An 8352-nucleotide genomic window follows, 5' to 3' on the forward strand; every position below is an offset into this window, starting at 1 on the left:
TGGCTGGGGCAGGCCGAGCCACCGGGTGACGCTTCGGCCAGATTTGATCTAAAAGTGTGATTTTTCGGTTTTTACGGATTCTCTCAGGATTTATTGGTTCCTGAGCGTCCTAACTGATATGATACTATGGTTAATCAGTTCTTAACTGAAGATAAGGAGGAATCCCTCGTTCTTATCCAAATACTCGCTTCCGAAGCTTATAAATACGAGCTCGGGTGCTCATTTCTCAAGGGTTGTACATCAAGAGGGCAAAACGCCACCAAATTGGAGAGTAGAGCCACGAATTTACAGCAAGAGTTAGCAGATCTTGGCGATCTCCTGTGCATAAAGAGTGGAGTTCGAGAAATCTGAGACCCGTCCTATATTCCTCCGGATTTAAGCTTGGTCTTAAATCTCGAGAAGAGCCATGATCTCGCTTGGTCGAGATCATCGCTGCAGCGATTACTTCCTTCGTGAAGTAAGAGCTTTGATCAACTTAATCTGTCAACCGGATCTGATCCGCGGCGGTCCACGGATATTAACGTCCCCGGCACAGGCAAAGTTCCCACGCAAGCAGCGGGTGATAAACGTCCGTTGCGCTGTTTGACAAGAGTCGTATCTTTTGTATTTTCATTGTATAAGAAGATCTTATAAAAAGATCAGCTTTTTTATTTGAGTTTATTGTAACGATTAAAGTTGTAATAGATTCAATCACAATGTAAACAATGATTTTTGACCCAAACACACATGTCATCTTTTAATATGATAGAAAATTAGTTCCACTATTTGATCTCTTTTAATATCAAATTTTGCTTAAAGATTTTACCTTTAAATTATTTGAATATGTTAGGATAAAATTAAAATGTAATATTGAAAATGATTAAGGATAAAATTGACCATAGAAAGTTTTTTCTCAAATTCACTCTTTTATAAGGAGTATGATATGATATGATGTATTTTCATATTGAATATTTGTTCAAATCTAATAACGAGAATACTATAAAGGTGGCTTCAAATCCAAACTCTATCATGATCTTTCTCTTTATTTTCAGTTGATTTCCATTAATTCTCAGGAGTCAGAAACTTTGTAAAAATGCTAAATGATGCCAAATCAAATTAATGTGTAGGTGGTCAGTGATCATTTTAGTTTGAGGTTAAGGCTAAGCGGAGCCAGCCTGTCATCTGATGGTGTCGCTTAGAGGAGGAGGAGGAGGGGGGGGGGGGGGGGGTCTGGATTAATCTTGACAGAAGACCAGAGCAAAACATGATGGATAATCTTATCATATTATTGGTTTTAGCATAAACATAAGGACAATCTTATGCATCCCAATTACCAAAACCAAACACCACAATAATAAATCCCGCACTCTTGCTTGATGTGAGGATAAATCTCAAAACGACAGATCAAACTGTTACTAAGACCAACCTTGCCAAAACATGATTACAATCAAGAGATTACCAAGATCATGACAGAAGACAAAGCATCCCCTGCTGATCACCACATTATACATCCAACTATGAAGAAGCAATTGCACACACCCCCACACTCCCACTCCATGACTAAAAAAAGAGAGGTTGTCAATTAAAGATGCGAGATAAGTGACATAGAAAGGTAAAACTGGAGATTCAAGAGCTCTCCTCTATCATCAGGAAATTAAAACTGTTAACTTCCACAAATCGGTGTATCGCGAAAACAGTAGTATGCAAAACACTGCAACTCGAATGCCAGAATTTTCTTTTGTGAATCAAGTTTAACTACACAGTATCCTCTCATAAACTGTAGATAGCATAAGAGGGCTCATGGACGTCAAAACAGCCACTAATGTCCATCATAATATTAACAGCACAATCAAGAAAAGGGCATCGTAATAAATATGGGCTTTAAGCACAGATGACCTAGTTTCCAGCCAATCAGCCCTTATCTGTGGAGATGTGTTTGTTGGGTGTCATATGAGCCGAGAGGCACGGCTCCAGATCCATACTGAAGCCCGTATTGAGAACCACCAGCAGCTGCCCCACTTTGAGCCTGCAAACAGCATAATTGGTAACTAAGAAAGGGGGGAAAGTTTTCTCAAGAAAAAAGTATCCATCAGCAGGGCCATTTATGCTGTTTCCAATGACCTTAATGTTGTAGCAAGTTTAATGCGCAAATTACTAAATCAAGAGACAAAGGTAGCATATAAAAACACTGCAGACCTGATGAAAACCATAAACAGCAGCGTACGTATTTCCTCCATACGCCATGTCATTACGCGCATAACTTTCAGCATAGGCTGCACCTGGAAAAAAAACAAAATTAAGGATGAATTAGAATAATGTATGCAAGACTGACCATAAGATAACCTTGTTCACAAAGAAAGAAATCAGTTAACAACTTATTGTCTACTGCAGCAGAAGTGAGAATGCAAAACTTCAGCTTATATACTGGAAACCGCAGTATGAGGCCAGCTTAAATAAATGTGTAATTAGAATAATTTATTAAATTTATTGATAACAGAAATCAGTCAAACCATAATACCTGGATTGGCTGCAGCTGCAGCGGCACGTGCTCTCTTTTCAGCATTGGCAAGTTCAGCCCGCAGTTTCTCAACCTCACGAGCCATGCTTATCATATTCTTCTCCATTGCTTGACTCTGTTCAAGGTTTACAGCATGTGCCTTTTTCTCATACTCAATTGCAGCCCTGTCCATAGTGATTGTCAGGAGTTATCAGTACAACTGATTATTATGTCCGAAAGTTCTCAATTCGTATAAAAGCAATTAAAAGTTAAAATATGAAGGGAAATATGCGCAACGCCAGGAAATTATAGAAGACACAAAGAAGGAAACGCCTTCAGCCAAAAGTCATTGGGCTATAATGGAGCGAGGGGATAGACATGGTCATTTTGCTTCACACGGGATAGATACCAGCTCTAATTGTTGGTTCATGGGCACTGAAGGTTAAAAGTGATCAGGATTATGGTTTAATAGTTGATTCATGGGCGATATTATCTATCTAAACTATGTTACATAATAAACAACTATGTGATTTATGTCTATACCAAGGGCCCAAAATTTTCCAAGTCCAACCAAGTATCTGCCCTTGGATTGCTATTACTTGACTCCGGTTGGAATTGCTATTGTCGTTTTCTTAAACTATTGGTCAAGGATCAAGGATGTTTTCTAATAGCAGTGCCTGGCTTTGGATTAGGACACAATCTATTACTGTTGAGCATGGCTACTCACAGGGGCCTTGACATCTTATTTAGCCTTTATTGGCTTGGAAAGGCCTCCAAGTCTAATTCCCCAAATAAAAGAGCATGCAGATTTGCATCCTAGGTTGATTCGTAATTTCTTTGGTAAAATTACTAAGAAAATTATTTTGCAGTTCTCATTATTTCCAGGGGAACTTCCTTGGCCTCAGTAGCAGCATGTAGGAAAACAAACTGAAAAATAATAAGGGAAAATTGCATCTGACACCCTACAAGTAGGAATTTGAGTGTCTTCGTCCTTGGAACTTTTTGGCAATGCTAACCCCCCATTGGCCCAAAAGCATCATGTTTCCACGCCCGATGCCCGTGTGAACTTTTAAAATTTCCCAAAGTCCCTTGTCCCATGTGAACCAGCCCTCTTTTTTCCCTCCCTTTTTTTCTTCTCTTTTTTCTCTCATCTCTCCCATGAACCAATGAATCCATTGGCGCAAAATATCATAAATACATCCCCTTCCTCGACCTCCGCCTCTCCCTCTTCACTGTGTGGTAGTGGGACATAAACAAAGGCAGAGTGATGGTACAAACAGAGACAGAGTGGAGGCACGATCGAAGAAGAAGATAAAGGAAAGTGGAGGAGAGAATACATGTGTTAAGGGGAAGGAAATTGTTGAGGAAGGAGGAGAAAGAGAGAAATTTGTTACTTTTTAATTTTTATTCATAAAACTATTAGGGGAGACTTGGCAACAGAAGGGTGGAGGAGAGACGAACAGTAGGAGGAAAGGTACTAGTTGAAAAAGGAGAAAGAGAGAGTTATTATTTTTTTATGTTTTAAGGTTGTTATAATTTGTACATATCATGTTACATTTATTCACAAATCTTCCACATTTGTGCAGTAAACTGTTACATTTATATCATTAAAATGTTACCTTTTAAGTTTGGGCCAATCTACATTGTAAATGTTACTTTTTGTTCATATATTGTTACCTCTGTTCATAATATCGATTATCTTTGAGGAGGAGGAGAGGCCACGATGGAAGACGACAAAAAAGAAAGAAGAGAGGTGGAAGGAGGAGAGGTTGCAGCTGAGGAGGAGGAAAAGAGAGTCTAGGGAGGAGGAGAGAGGGAGGGACAGCGGAAGAGGATAGACGATAGAGAAGAAGGAAGAGAGGCGAGGGGGGAGGAGGAGAGAGGGAGGAGCAGCAGAGAAGGAGAGGCAGTGGGTGTGAAAATAGAGAAGGAAAAGGATATGTGAAGGCAGAGGAAATGGAGGAGAGAAGAGGAGAGAGGAGAGAGGAGAGAGGAGAGAGGAGAGAGAAGATGAGAGATGTTGAAAATAAGGCTGAAGGATATTTTGGGAAACATAAGGTTCGAGGATTTTTTGCTTGCCCAGAAAGAACTAGGAGGAGAATGCTGAGATTCTTATTTGTAAAAAGCCAGATGCAAATTTCCCAAATTATTTTCCTGGATGCTTTATATTCATCAATAGATATACACCTATGCTTCTCAGAGCAAACAACCAGTAAAAATATCTTGTTAAATTTCTGTTGACAATTTACAGTTCACTATTCATGAAATGTAGAGATCTCCTAATTAAGTTCCAGAATTATGACTTACGAAGCTTCATCAGGAATAACTTGTACTTTAATGTGTAGGTTAACAAAAAAACTTCAGGGAAACAAACATGACAACTGACGAAATTCCCCCATTATGCAAGGAGATTTGAACTGCTAATAAGTCTCTTTCCTGACAACTCTTTCGCTCTTTTTCATCTGAGATACCTTTGATGAAATTGAAGTTATATAAGAAAAACATAAACAGATATATTCAAGGACCAATACTTAGATTATGGCATATAAATAAATCAATGTTCTCAGTCCTGGGACCATAAGAATGCTAAACATTGAAACCCAAATGAGCAAAATGCTTAGCATAACGATGCATCACAGAAGAGAAACCTAAATTTGGACGATATTGTGATTACTTCTCCTTTTGTTGCCTAATATGGAAACACAGTCATGGGAATGTATACAGATTGCTTCCGTTTGAAAGTTGATATACTTCAACAAAGATATCCCCTAAGACAAGACTTCCTTAGCCAACAAAAGTGACAACTGATCTCATTCCAACCATAGTCTCTTGGAGCATTCTGAAAGAAATAATAAGATTGAACAACAAGCAGTATATTGTGCAATTTTTTATGCATGCTACAAAGTATACCAAATCCATCCGACTTTAAAGCTTTTGAATATGAGGCATTTGAGACATTATATGGTTTTTGACCTGATCATGACACCCTATCATTCTTATACAAGTGGAGCATACGAGTTTGCTGGTGAATCATGTATGGAAGTGTTCACCAATAAACATTTCAAGTCCTGTTTAAAGTGTCTAAAGGGTAAGCTTTGGTACAACACTAAAGCTGATGCCTTGTAACCTAGAGGTTACGGGCTCGAGTCTCAAAATCAGCCCATGCGGGGTAAGTCTTCTGGCTTCATACGTCTGCCCTTCTCCAAAGCCCACAATAATGGATCCTTGTGCATCGATCACCCTCTATGTTTGAAGTGTCTAAATAGCATAATCGTGTATCAATAATTTTGCTCAATAACCAAAAGAAACCCAAAAGGCAACCCCACTCTCCTAATAGCAAGACATACAAATATATATTCACCTCAACTTCTTGTTCATTTTATTAATAATATGAATTTGTTAGTCATATCTATTCTTAATTACTGATTTTTAAATGAAAAGAACAATAAATAAAAGTAACATATGATATTGTACTCATCAGGTTGTTTTGTATGGTATCACGTTGCATGATTTTCAGATAACATCATGAAGCAGTAATAATGTTGCGATGTAAGAAAAATTCTTAGGTGCTCAATGAGCACCAATGTGACATACACCACACTAATAGAAATAAGACTTGTAGCATAAGAAATATTATTTAATACCGCAATCTTCTCTTTTTTCATGTAGTTTGCGCCATATAGCCTATCTCTATTGGTGTGGTGTATGCCACCTTGGTGCTCATTGAGCACCTAAGAGTTTTTCTGTAAGGGTCTGTTCGTTTCGCAAAAAAAAAGGGAAATCAAAGAATAGGAAACCTATTTCCTATAATAATTGTTTTGAGGTTGTTTGGTTGGATTAAAAAAGAAGAAAACTATAGAATAGGAGATGAGATGAGTTGTCACCTTATTATTGGATAATGCTAGTGATTTTTTAAAAAAACTTGTTTTGAGGTTGTTTGGTTGGTTAAAAAAAATAAGGAAATGAATTGGAGGTATATTATTGGATGATGTTTTGAGGTTGATTGTGTTTGGTTCATTTTTAAAAATAAGAAAATAGATGAGATGAGATGAGTTGGGGGTATATTATTGGATGATGTGACACATACTTAAGGAAATCAATTTCTTATTTTTTTTGAGGAAATGGATGGAAATGAAGGTTTAATAAGATGAGATGAGTTGTCACAATATTATTGGATGATGCGTGTGATTTTAAAAAATGAGATAAGATGAGATGTGATGAGTTGGATGATGTGACACATTTCTTGTGTTTGGTTTATTTTTAAAGGTAAGAAATGAGATGAAATGTGATGAGTTGGAAAAAAATATTATTTTATTGGATGTTGTGGGTGAGTTTTAGGGATGAAAATGGATAAAAATATTATTTTATTGGTTTCCTTGTACCGATTTCCTTTTCTTGGTTTTTAGGAAACCAACCAAACGGCCCCTAATGAGACTAAATGCTGCTTAGATATTATAAAATAATAAATGCATTTAGAAAGGTACCGGACCTCAACCAACTACGTAATGCCATACTACATACTCCAAACAATCATTTCAAATAACAATCTAAAAAATCATTGTAATCCTTTCCTTTCCATGAGTACCAATATCATAAATCAACGTCAAGGACTACACATTATACCTTTCCATCTATATATAAAATTAGTAACCTTTAAAGAAGACAATCATCACAACTAATCTCTAAATTTGAAATCGCCCTTTCAATGTGCTCTGTCCTTGTATTATTCCTAGAGTTACCAATTTGACTAATAATTCAACAATGCATGATAGATATATCACAATAACGAACAAGTAGCACTTTGCAAAATTGAAACTCGAACACGAACGAGCAAGATCATAAATTCATACCTCCCTCTCACGATCTCGCTCTTCATGAACTCAATCTCCCACTTCAACTCCTGAATTTTCCCCGCCTCCCCTCTCCCCTTCTCCACCTCCTTCTTCAACTTCTCCACTCTCTCCATCATCTCATCCCGATCCTGCGTCAACCTGCCAACATCCGACGTCACGGCGCCAGCTCCGCCCTATCGCTTCCACTCTCCTCGCCTCCTCCTCAGCCCTAACCGACCTCTCGTACACTCCCCTAACCTGAGCATCCCCTTCAACCTTTACCCTAGCAGCGGAGTCAGCGACGAGGCGGAGGTCGCGGTGGGAGGCGGCGAGGTCCTGCTTGAGGGCGATGTGGGTAGCGGCTAGGGTTTGGTTGTCGGTGAGGAGGCGGTGGAGGTCGCGTTGCTGGGCGGCGATGCACGTCTTCGAGGGGGAGGATGCGACGGGGATCATCGATCGGCGGCGGCGGACCGCGGTGGTGGTGGAGGGTGGAGGGGGGAGGAGGCGGTGGCGCCGGCCATTGGACGAGCGAAAAAAAGGGGAGATTTTTTGGGGGGTGAAGGTGATGAATTTGGGATTTTAGGGTTTTTCTTTGTTTTAAGACGTTTTAATTCGGAATTTGTTAGATTTTTTGAGTTGGACAATTGGTAATAACGGGTCGGGTACAGATAGAAATCCGTCCGAGATCGCAGGATTCGCAGCCCGCCATATATCTGTCCGTATTGGCTCAAATCGCCAAATTGGCATTAGCTAGTAATAAATATCACGTGAGAAAATTTAAGCTTTATCAAGACGATGACGTGGCATATGTGATGTTTAACAAAGAAAAATTCTTCAATGACCCAAAATATGGGACCAATAGGGGAGATAAGTGAGGTGTCCACGTCCTATTGGATAATGAGTTGGTCATCATTAATGATGGCCAACTCATTATCCAACAGGATGTGGACACCTCACTTGTTCCTCTTATTGGTCCCATATTTTAGGTCCCTGTAGCAAAGCTCTTTAACAAAACTGGAATTGTCTAATTTCCCTATTTGTTAG

At 39.0% G+C, this 8352-nt stretch overlaps 1 pseudogene; it reads right to left on the minus strand.

Moving 5' to 3' along the window:
• LOC109822312 lies at nucleotides 1580-7820 on the minus strand (annotated as a pseudogene).

This window comes from Asparagus officinalis, chromosome 8 (genome assembly GCF_001876935.1).
Source record: "Asparagus officinalis chromosome 8, Aspof.V1, whole genome shotgun sequence".
Lineage (NCBI taxonomy): Eukaryota > Viridiplantae > Streptophyta > Magnoliopsida > Asparagales > Asparagaceae > Asparagus > Asparagus officinalis.